The sequence below is a fragment of the Cetorhinus maximus genome, chromosome 1 (genome assembly GCF_964194155.1).
Source record: "Cetorhinus maximus chromosome 1, sCetMax3.hap1.1, whole genome shotgun sequence".
Lineage (NCBI taxonomy): Eukaryota > Metazoa > Chordata > Chondrichthyes > Lamniformes > Cetorhinidae > Cetorhinus > Cetorhinus maximus.
The window spans coordinates 53,923,900-53,936,029 of record NC_135879.1 but is presented as its reverse complement, the minus strand read 5'-3'; the positions used below and the strand labels follow the sequence as shown (position 1 = coordinate 53,936,029).

At 42.8% G+C, this 12,130-nt stretch overlaps 1 protein-coding gene and 1 non-coding gene across 3 annotated transcripts in view; both read left to right on the top strand.

Annotated features, from left to right (window-relative positions):
- marchf1 (membrane-associated ring finger (C3HC4) 1) overlaps positions 1-12,130 on the top strand; it is a 464,939-nt gene that overhangs the window by 22,615 nt on the left and 430,194 nt on the right. The gene's annotated exons all lie outside the window — the stretch shown is intronic.
- Positions 8,451-8,565, top strand: LOC144689028 (U5 spliceosomal RNA). The gene has a single exon (XR_013578547.1). It is a non-coding gene; the product is annotated as a U5 spliceosomal RNA (small nuclear RNA).

Below are 12,130 nucleotides of genomic sequence, written 5' to 3'. Positions count from 1 at the left end.
TTCCATTCTTAATTAGCACTTTTCTTAGACAAATATCACCACCTTCAATACCTCTTTGACCCTTTTGTCTGTGACATCTTTTGATTATCTGCTCATCTCCACAATCACCACACCCTCAACGTCTCTCTCCACCCCCCCCCGCACGCCCCCACCCCCCCCGCCCCCACCACCTTAAACCAGTTTATATTTCTCCCTTCTCCTAACTATGCTTCAGTTCTGCTGAAGGGCCATGAAGGCTCGAAACGTTAACTGATTTCTTCTCCGTCGATGCTGCCAGACCTGCTGAGTTTTTCCAGGTAATTCTGTTTTTGTTTTGGATTTCCAGCATCCGCAGTAGCTTTTAGCTTTTTGTTTTTATTATTAAAATGGAGTAGACTTGCTGTACGCTTAACACTGGCAATGTGGCTGCTTTCATTTTAAAAGAGGCTTACTGCTGCCTGTTTCAAGTGATAGGATCCCAATTTCCATATTAAAATGGACTGATCATATCAATAGGACCCCATTTGAGGCTGTAATTAGTTGGAGCCTGTGCCACGTACTCTCCAGATAGTTTGACCAGTGGTAGAATCAAAGAGGATCAGCAAAGTTAAGTGCCAGATTATTTTTGTGGGATCTCCTTCCTCTGTGATTTTGACCCACCCCACAATAGTGGCTGCCCTGACCTGATGTTGAGGCCACACTCTGGCCAGCTGTAGCCGGATGCCTGTTTGATGCCCTGCATCTCACCAGCCAAATTTAAAATTGCAGGGGCCTCTCCATTACTCGAATGGGGGCCAATAAGTGGCACTGCTGGTTGATAGACCAAAAGTGGAAATAGACCTCATGATGTCCAGATCCAATCCCCAATGTGTCAAATTTTCCAAATAGCCTTGGTGTGATCTTAATATTTGTTTCTTACACTATTGAATGAGACAGATGGGACCTTTTAATACTGGCTGTGTGTATGACAATTCCCTCCCAGCTCCCATGTACACTATTGAATGCCAGGTGGCATGAGAGTTAGGGAGGGAGTTCCAGGATTTTGACCCGGCGACAGTGAAGGAACGGCGATATATTTCCAAGTCAGGATGGTGACTGACTTGGAGGGGAACTTCCAGGTGGTGGTGTTCCCATCTATCTGCTGCCCTTGTCCTTCTAGGTGGTAGTGGTTGTGGGTTTGGAAGTGCTGCTAAGGAGCCTTGGGGAATTCCTGCAGTGCATCTTGTAGATGGTTCATACTGCTGCTACTGTGCTTCGGTGGTGGCGGGAGTGAATGTTTGTGGGAGGGGTGCCAATCAAGCAGGCTGCTTTGTCCTGGATGGTGTCAAGCTTCTTGAGTGTTGTTGCAGCTGCACTCAACCAGGCAAGTGGAGAGTATTCCAACACACTCCTGACTTGGTGCCTTGGTGGACAGGCTTTGGGGAGTCAGGAGGTGAGTTACTCGCTGCAGGATTCCTAGCCTCTGACCTGCTGTTGTATTCACAGTATTTATATGGCTAGTCCTGTTCAATTTCTGGTCAATGGTAACCCCCAGGATATTGATAGTGGGGGAATTCAGTGACTGTAATGCCATTGAATGTCAAGGGGCAATGGTTAGATTCTTTCTTGTTGGAGATGGTCATTTTCTGTCACTTGTGTCGCGAATGTTACGTGCCATTTGTCAACCCAAGCCTGGATATTGTCCAGGTCTTGCTGCATTTGGACATGGGCTGTTTAGAGTGGAGAACTTTTTAGGAGCAAAAAATAGAGGAGGAGTTTCAACCCTACCTTCTTGTTGGAAACTGTCTGGGTAGGCAGTTAAAATTGCCTGGGTTATTAACCAACAACCAGGAACCTACCATTCCAGACTGCAACCTGCTTTACTGAGAAGGTGTCAAGATCACCTGCCCAAAGGTGGTCTTGTTGTACATGTGCACATCAGGTCATAATACCATTGTTGAGACTCAACTGCAATTTTAACTGGGGGCCTTAGCGAGGAAGCCTGAGGCTCTCCCATTGCGAAATTGCCCCCACTTTTCAATCACGAGATGGCCCTTGAAGTTGATGCCACCATTTATCTCGTGTTAGCAGGTGGCCTCTGGGCTGCCGAATTTTCTGTCGCTTCCTGTCAGATACCTGCTAGGAAAAGGTGGGAAGTCAGTCAATAGGATTCAAATGAGGTTCAGGAGTTACAATAGTGCAAGCCTCATATCTGGAGCAGTTGGCGAGTTTCCAGCTGACCTTGCCACTCACCTGCACACAACTCACCTGGGCTTGAAACTGTAGTTTCAAACCATCTCCACAAGAAATAAGACCTACCTTCACCTATGTAACATTGCTCCTTCCTCAGCCCACCTGCTGCTGAAACCCTCAATTCATGCCTTTGCTGCCTCCAGACTTTGACTTATTCTTGGCTCCTTTAAACTTTGTTGCCCATATCTTACCTGCACAAAGTCCCCTTTACCAATACCCGCTGTCCTCACTGATCTACACTAGCTTCTGGTCCACATATGCTTAGATTTGAAAATTCCAATCCTTTCAGCTTCCGATCGAAGCCCTGTGCTCAGGAATTGCATCACTCATCAGTGCAAAAGATAAGGCTGAAGCATTCTCAACAATTTTCAGCCAGAAGTGCCGAGTGGATGATTCATCTCAGCCTCCTCCGGAGATCCTTAGTTCTGTTGAAGAGTCATACGGACTTGAAACATTAACTGTACTCCTCTCCACAAATGTTGTCAGACCTGCTGAGTTTTTCCAAGTATTTTTGTATTTTTGTTTTTGTATCCTTCTTCCATCTCTGTTGAAAAAAACGTTATATATAGCAAGGATAATATTTTAAAAAGTGGAAAAATATCCTCAGCATAGCATCAAGGGTAATAATAACCCTGTACAGTTTTTTTTAAAGAAACAGTTGAGATTTTAAAAATTGTGCACCAAAATCCACCTCAGAATTGTTTGAATTCTGCTGATGAGATATACTGGGTGGTTCTGAATCTCTATAGGGGCTTCCTGATCTCCTGCCACAATCTCAACAGGAAATTGGTAAAATTCCTGGAGAAGTGATTGTTTATATCTATTTACACCATTTCCTTGGGGGTTTGATGACTCATTCACTGGGAAACCCCTAGAGAGGTTTCAAGGCAAGCGGATTCTATTCTGTTGCATGTATTTATTGGGGCAAATTAATTTTTAAAATTAATGATAATTAATATGAATAACAAAATAATAAAGCAATGATTTTATTTTTTTCTGATAGTAATCTTGTGCTTAAATTGTGGTCAGCATATTGGTGGCAGCAGGGTAAATTTTCATATTTAGCATTTACAGCATAAAGTTCTATGTGCCTGAAGGGCTAAAGATTAAACTTGACCTCAGTGTTCAAATATAAACACCATCAACAATAGAAACAACTTGTATTACTTAGCTCCTTTAATGGAATAAAGCATCCTGAGGTGCTTCACAGAAGCGTTATAAAGCAAAACTTGATACCACGCCATATAAAGTGATATTCCGGGAGATGGGCAAAAGCTGGTAGGTTTTAAGGAATGTCGTAAAGGAGGAAAAGGACGGAGAGAAGTGGAGAGGTTTATGGAGAGAATCCTAGAGTTTAAGGCCTAGGAGCTGAAGGCATAGCCACTAATGGTGGCACTATTAAAAATTAGGGATACACAAGATGCCAGAGTTAGATGACAGCGGACATCTCAGAGGTTTGGGAGCTGGAGAAGGTTAAAGAGATCAAGGGGTACAGACCATGGAGAGATTTGAAAACAAGGATGAGAATTTTAAAATGGAAGCTGTACTTTACTGGGAGCCAAAGTAGGTCAGTGAGCCCAAAGGAGATGGGTGAAAGGGTTTAGGTCTGAATAAGGACACAAACAGCAGAGTTTTGGATGACCTCAAGTTTATAGAGGGTAGAATGAGGGAGGCAGGCCAGGTGTGTGTTAGAATAGTAAAGTCTAGAGTTAATAGCATGGATGGGGATTTTGGTAGCAGATGAGCTGAGGCAGGGGCAGAGTCAGATGATGTCAGGTGATAGAGATGGAAACAGGAGTTCTTAGTGTTGGCACAGCGATGTGGTCAGAGCTCTCCCCAGGGTCAACTATGACACCAAGATTACAAACAATCTGTTTTGGCCCCCTGGTAGTTCGTTACTGAGAATATTATGATAAGCCTGCAGAAAGAATGCAGGTAAATGGAGTTGAGTTAAAGATCAGCCATAATCTAACTGAATAGTGGCACAGGCTTGAGGACTTGAATGGCCCATAACAGTTCCTATATTCCTCTAAGACTGAGAGACAAAGGTGCCATACTCTTGTCATTTCAATTGCAACTGCTTTTCTCCATGTAACAAATGTTACAAGTATTGCAGACATAAGGGTCTGGAGTTGTGTCAGGCAGGCTTTAAAAATGGTGGGTAGGACCCAAATCCAGGATTTCCGTCCCCATTTCTGTCACTGGCAATTTTCAGCGGCATGGGTTAAGGGGATGAGATAGGGAGCCTACATGCTGATGTCCCAACAGTGCTGGCATCGTTGCAGAAGTGGGAAAATCAGACCTTCCACAATTTTGATGGAGTTAGAGCAGCTTTGGAAGGTGATGTGAATCACACCAGTACAGGGGTATCATGAACCATAGTGGAACCATGCTTTGGAGGTGGGACATGCATGAAATATAACTACAAAAGGTATTTCCTACTTCACATGTCATTATGAAATGTTGTATATAGTTTTAATAAAGTAAGTAATGATAGGGCTTTGTTTTAAAAAGGTAAGTGACCATTAAATAATGTGCTTGCCAGGTTATTTCTGACAACTGGTAGGCTATCAAGGGAATGAACAGCATTGGGAAAGCGATAATATTTACAGATGCATTTGAGTACATTATTCACCGTATAAAGTGTTATTCTGCATTTTATAATAGTGAAAACTGTTTCTGATTGTATGATATGTTCCACTGCTTTGATTTTAGCCTTGTCGTTCAACTCAGCCTCTTGTTTGGCTATTTCAAAGCTTTGACAGACGGCTAAGCTTCTGCCTATGTTGAAAGGCTTTAATGGATTCTGCTCAGGAGGGTTTGTTGATATAACTGTTTGTTAGAACTTAATTTTGAAAGCTTGGCTGACTTCCAAACCCACTGATAGTTTCTGTTCAGCAGGAGATATTTATATAGATGTGCAATAGAATCTCATTATGACTGTTTGGCTGACTTTGAAACCCACTAATGGATTCTGCTCAGCAGGGGCTGTCAGGGGAACCTGAACTTATTCATTTTGACAGATTTATGAATATTTAAGAGGATAGTGGTTTTAAAGGGATATTCAAGAAATGTTTCTTTATTTTGACAAGAGATACTTTTTTCTCATCCTCCAAAGATATTTACTTTTTAAAAAGATGCTCAGTCAGGGGTTTTACCTTCCTGGGGCAGAATTTAATCCTCTGTCCACGCAGATAACTGAACCAAACTCTACGTCTGTGCCGTTAGCTTATTTAATGTAATTACATTTTTTTAATTGTGGTGGGCAGGATAGTTAGTTTTCTCTCTACTGATACAATGTGATACATTCTGTGTTCTACTCATGTCACAGAAACAAGGAGTTTGCTGTTGCTGAGTGTAGTTTTGAAATGCTGAACTAGTTTAAACATATGTAGAAGTTACAAATGTGCCAGTCCAGGATGTGGCAAAATCTAACATTTATGCAGGTTGACAAAAGTAAAAAGAACACAATTATTCTGGATCTATATGAATGGATTTTTTTTTGTTCTTCTGTGTTTTTTTGTTGTGTAGGGATTCAGCTTTCTCAGTGGTTAACAGGGAGCTGTTTAAAGAGCTGCAGCTGGTAGGCTTCTGGATGATCCAGATATTTTGTGCATACCCATGAGATTAGGTAAATGTCACTCATGGTAGTTGGTCATTAATTTGGTCATGTTAGCTGTCATTAACAGATTGTTTGATGAGGATGGTATTCTAAGCTGGATTCTGTCATTAGAAATAAAAGAAAACTGAATTGATGCTTGATGTCAGATGCACAATGCGCTTATATATGCAGTTACAATTGTTGCGCATTCTTGGTTTATGAAGGCATCTTCCTATGCTGATTTTCATAATTATAAGAGAGAAAATAAAGAGTTGCAAGCACCTCAGTGTGCTATTCGGATTCCTGACTGTTATCATCCCTTTGACTATGACTGGGCCATGAGCTGTGAGTGTTGCGAACATTAAGGTAATATAACTTTGGAAACAATGGTCTAGATATTCCAGTCGCCAGACCATCAGAAATTGGGCCTATGACTTGAATCATGTGCTGGGACCCCGCGGAAGTCCTGACACGCTGACCTCTGTGGGAAGTTTGAACTTCCAACAGGCAATTTCCCTGCTCCTCGGGACCCTCTGCAAAAGTCTCTGATTTTGAGTTAGTCGGAGACTTTGGACAGTTCCGTGGGGCATACCTGGATAGTTACCCAGGAAATGTTAAACAGAAAAATCCTAACCTAACTCCTGGGTGCCAACAGAACAGACCCCCAATCACTCGTACAGAGCCCCCCAGCTCCATCTGTACCCTGACAAATCTCCTTAACCCCATGAGTACTCTCCGACCCAACCCAACAACCCTCCTTGACACCCCTGACCAGCCGAACCCTGCACCCCCAAGGCGACCCGATCCGACTACCCCTCAACCTGACCCAATGCGACTACCCTTCTCAACCACGCTAACCCCCGACAATCCGACTGGACGTGACTACCTCCCAATCCACCTCATCCACCTGCCAGCCTCCCTACTTACCACCCTACCCACCTGTCACCCACCCCACCTGCCACCCTACCCACTTACCTTACCCACCTTCAGACTCTACCATCCTGCCCATTCACCCATTCATCCACTCACTCATTCATCCATTCACCCATCTACTAACATTCAGGCTGGATATTTAAACTTCCTTTACGACAGCTAGTGCTTTCAAAAGGGGGCATGGCTTGTCTTCCCCAATGCTCCAGCTCTGTGATGAAATTCTTGGTAGGGCTGTACAGCATTCCTGACAAAGTCAGGCTCGGAAGACCCAGCCAGGAATGTGGAGTGTCATCAGAGTGTTCAAAAGTTCGAGCGGAGAGGCAATCTGACCATGATTGCCGCTTTGTGGAAGGCCCGGGACAATACAGGCTACACCTGGCTATTCCAATGGTCTGTACAAACTCTACAAAGGTACATCCTCTTTAAGACGTTAGGCCTAATGTCTTGTACAATAATTTTTTTGTACACTATTTCTCGAAAATTATGTTGTGAATTTTGCATGCAACATTCAACCAAGTAGATGCCAGGTAATGACCATCTCAAACAAGACAAAGCCCAGCTATATCCCACTGACCTTCAGAAATCTCCGCTGTAAGCAATTTGGGTGTTACCACTGACTAGAAACTTAACTGGACCAGCTGCACTAACGCTAATGCTATAAGAGCAGGGCAAAGTTTGGATACTCCTCGGTGAGTGGCTCACCTTCTCATTCCTCAAAGCCTCCCCACAAGGCTTAAGTCAGGAGTATGATGTAATACTTACCACTTAACTAAAGCAGCTGCAATAGCACTCAGGAAGTTCAACAGCAGCAATACAGAACACATTGCTTAATCAATGCCCATGCCATTGGACTTGATAACCACTCCGTCCATTTCCCTCAGACTGTGGCTGCACTATGTACAAGTTACAAGATGCATTGCAGCAACTGGCTAAGGTTACAGGCAAAGATTGCCTTATGGGATTATGATGTTGTGGCGATAACGGAGACCTGGCTTAAGGAAGGGCAGATCTGGGTGTTAAATATTCCTGGTTACAAAGTGTTCAGAAAATACAGGAAAGGGAAAAAAAGGAGGAGGGGTAGTGTTTTTGGTTAAAGAGAGTATTGCAGTACTGGGGAAAGAGGATGTGTCAGAGGATTCAAATACAGAATCGATTTGGTTAGAGCTAAGGAATAAGAAGGGTGCAATTACATTGCTCAGTGTAATATATAGACCACCAGCTAGTGGGAAGGATATAGAGGAACAAATCTGCAAGGAAATTACAGACAGGCATAAACATTATAGTGTAGTAATAATGGGGGACTTTAATTACCCTTTTATAGACTGGAATAGTGGTAGTGTAAGAGGCAGAGAAGGACGAGTGTTCCTAGATTGTGTTCAGGAGAATTTTCTACAGCAGTACGTGTCCAGTCCAGCAAGAAAGGAGGCACTGCTAGACCTGGTTCTTGGGAATGAGGTGGGCCAAGTAGATTAAGTGACAGTGGGGGAACATTTAGGGGTCAGTGATCATTGTATTATAAGGTTTAGGATTATGGTGGAAAAGGATATTGGTCAATCCAGAGTAAGAATAATCAAATGGCAGAGAGCAGACCTCAACGGGGCAAGGACAGAGCTGGGCCGGATAGACTGGAACCAAAGATTGGCAGGAAAAACAGTAGCTGAACAATGGGCTACCTTCAAAGAGGAGATGGTTTGGGCACAGTCAAGTACTCTGGTTTCTCTTCAGATTGTATAAATCTTTCGCCTTTTACTAAAGATTTCCGTGGAGAGGAACACTCGGAGTTTTAATTAATTTTTTTGATGCCCTGCTTCTGTGGGGCTAGAAAAAAAAAGGGGGAGGGTACGACAAACAAATCCAGGGCTCCCTGGATGACAAAGGAGATAGAAATTAAGTTAAAGAAAAAAAAGTGTGCTTACGACAGGTGTCAGGTAGCAAATACAATTGAGAACCAAGCTGAATACAGAAGGTTCAGAAGGGATGTGAAAAAGCAAATACGAGAAGCCAAGAGGGATTATGAAAAAATACTGGCAGCTAACAAAAGAAATCCCAAAGTATTCTATAAGCACATCAATAGTAAAAGGGTGGTAAAAGGAGGAGTAGGGCCAATTAGGGACTGAAAAGGGGATATACACATAGAGGCAAGAGACATGGCAGAGGTGTTAAATGAATATTTTGCATCTGTCTTTACCTATGAGGTGGATGCTGCCCAGGCAATGGTGACAGAGGAGGAAACTCAGTCACTAGAAGGATTTAAAATTGATAAGGAGGAGGTATGGGATAAGCTGTCGGTACTTAAAGTTGATAAGGCACTGGGACCAGATGAGATGCATCCAAGAATATTGAAGGAAGTGAGGGCGGGAATTGCAGAGGCACTGGCAATAATCTTTCAATGTTCCCTGAATGCGGGGGAGATGCTGGAGGACTGGAGAATTGCAAACATTATGCCCTTGTTCAAAAAAGGTTGTAAATATCTGCCCTGCAATTACAGACCAGTCAGTTTAACTTCGGTGGGGAAACTTCTAGAAACAATTATTCAGGATAGAATTAATAGTCATATGGAAAAATGTGGATTGATTCGGAAGAGTCAGCATGGATTTGTTAAAGGAAAATTGTGTCTAATTAACTTGCTGGACTTTTTTGAATAGGTTGATGAGGGCAAGGTCATTGATGTGGCATACATGGACTTCCAAAAGGCGTTCGATACAGTGCCATACAACAGACTTGTGAGGAAAGTAATAGGTCATGGAATAAAAGGGACAGTAGCAACGTGGATACAAAATTGGCTGAGGAATAGGAAACAGAGAGTAATGGTTAATGGGTATTTTTCGGGCTGGAAGAAGGTTTGTAGTGGAGTTCCCCAGGGGTCGGTATTAGGACCCTTGCTTTTCCTGCTATATATAAATGACCTAGATCTTGGTGCGCAGGGGACAATTTCAAAGTTTGTGGATGACACAAAACTTGGGAGAATTGTAAACTGTGAGGAGGACAGTGTAGAACTTCAAAAGGACATTGACACATTTGTGGAGTGGGCAGATAGGTGGCAGATAAAGTTCAATGTGGAGAAGTGTGAGGTGATACACTTTGGAACAAAGAATGGGGAGAGACAGTATAAAATAAAGGGTACTATTCTAAAGGGTATGTAGGAGCAGAGTGACTTGGGTGTATATGGACATAAATCATTAAAGGTGACAGGACAGATTGAGAGAGCTGTTTCTAAAGCATTCAGTATTCTAGGCTTCATTAATAGGGGCATCGATTATAAGAACAGGGAGGTTTTGATGAACTTATATAAGACACTGGTTAGACCTCAGCTGGAGTATTATGTACAGTTCTGGGCTCCACACTATAGGAAGGATGTGAATGCATTGGAGAGAGAGCAGAAGAGGTTTATGAGAATGGTTCCATGGATGAGACACTTCAGTTATGAAGACAGATTGAAGAAGTTGGAACTGTTTTCCTTGGAGAGGAGAAGGCTGAGAGGAGACTTGATAGAAGTTTTCAAAATTATGAGGGGTCTAGACAGAGTTGATAGGGAGAAGTTGTTCCTGTTCATAAACGGATTGAGAACCAGAGGGCACAGTTTTAAAGTGTTTTGCAAAAGATGAGGTGAGAAAAAACTTCTTCACACAGCAAGTGGTTAGAGTTTGGAATGCACTCCCTGGAAGTGTGGTGGAGGCAAGTTCGATTGAGGCATTCAAGAGGGCATTAGATGGTTATTTAAATAGAAACAATGTGCAGGGTTATGGGGAAAAGGCAGGAGATTGGTACTAAGTTAAAATGCTCAGAGACCCGGTGCAGAAATGAGGGGTCGAATGGCCTCCATCTGCACCATAACAATTCTGTGATTCTGTGATTCTGCTTCTCAAGAGGACCTCCCTTCCTTGTGGGTTCTGCCCCTGAGAAAGATAAGAGCAGCAATGTCATGCGAACACTATCATCCCATGTTCTGTCCAAGTCATAAACCACCCTGGCTTGACCATATGCTGATGTCTCTTCAGCTTTAGAGTGGAATTTTCTACCTAACACTATTGTGCGAATACCATCACCACAAGGACTGCAGCAATTCAAGAAGTTCCACTGACTCTCCTTAAAGAAAACAGTAAGTGTCATCCCTTGCATTTCAAAAATGGATATTGTTTTAAATTGTCACTATTAAAGAGGAAGATAGTTGTCTAAACTGTCATGTCATACTAATGCTTCTCATTTTCATTGAGATATTTACAGCAAAAAAGGAGCCATTCAGCCCATCACATCTATGCCCGCTCTCCATGGAGCAATCCAGCCAGTCCCCTTCCCCCACTCTATCTATGATCCCTGCAAGTTTATTTCCTTCAAATACCCATCAAATTTCATTTTGAAATTGTTCATCAGCTCTGCTTCCACCACTCTCACAGGCTGTAAGTCCTAAATCATTACCACTCGCTGCGTAAGAAAGTTCTTTGTCACATTTGCCCTGCATCTCTTGTGCAAAACCTTAAATCTGTGTCCCCTAGTCCTTGTACCATCAACTGATGGGAACAGTTTTTCCTTGGCTACTTTATCCAAACCTGTCATAACCTTCCTTTGTATTAACTAGAGCACCGAGGGAGCAGATATTTTGTACAGCTTTGCACTTTAGTAACATCAAAGTCACTCTTGAGCAGACTGTACCCAGATCTGACCATTTTTTGTTTCTCAAAAAGAATAGACTCTGCCTCCTGGGCACCTTTGAATGGCAATTTGAAAGCACAATCCACAACAATAACCTGAAGAATTCAGACACCTAGCCTGGAAAGCTATCTAAAGCTAACCAACTGCTCAAAAAATGCTGACAACTCACTCCTAAACACAAGCCTATGATATGCAGGGGTAGAACTTCCAAGGGAAATTACTGCAACTATGCTAGAGGTTTGGCAGAAACCCGGTCAAAATAGTGTAAATGGCCAGGATTTCCATCGATTCTCTCCTAATATCTTGCCAAGAGATTGGGAGACCTCTTGTAAAAATTCCAGATAGTAGTTTTGTTGAAAGTGTTATAAAGAAAGAAAGACTTGGATTTATATAGTACTTTTCATAACCACCAGACGTCCCAAAGCATTTTACAGCCTATGAAGTATTTTTGAATTGCAGTCACTGTTGAAATGTAGGAAATGCGGAAGTCAATTTGCACACAGCAAAATCTCACATCAGCAATGTAATAATGATCAGATAGTCTGCTTTTTTTGTGATGTTGATTGAGGGATAAATATTTGCAAGGATCCCAGGGAAACTCCTCTGCTCCTCTTCAAATAGTATCATGGGCAGAATCTTCTGTTCGGCATGAGGGGGCGGACCCCGCATGCTGACGCGTAAAATGACGCGTGGTGAAGTCGGGCGTGTGTCCCGAAGTCACCGTGCGTCATTCCG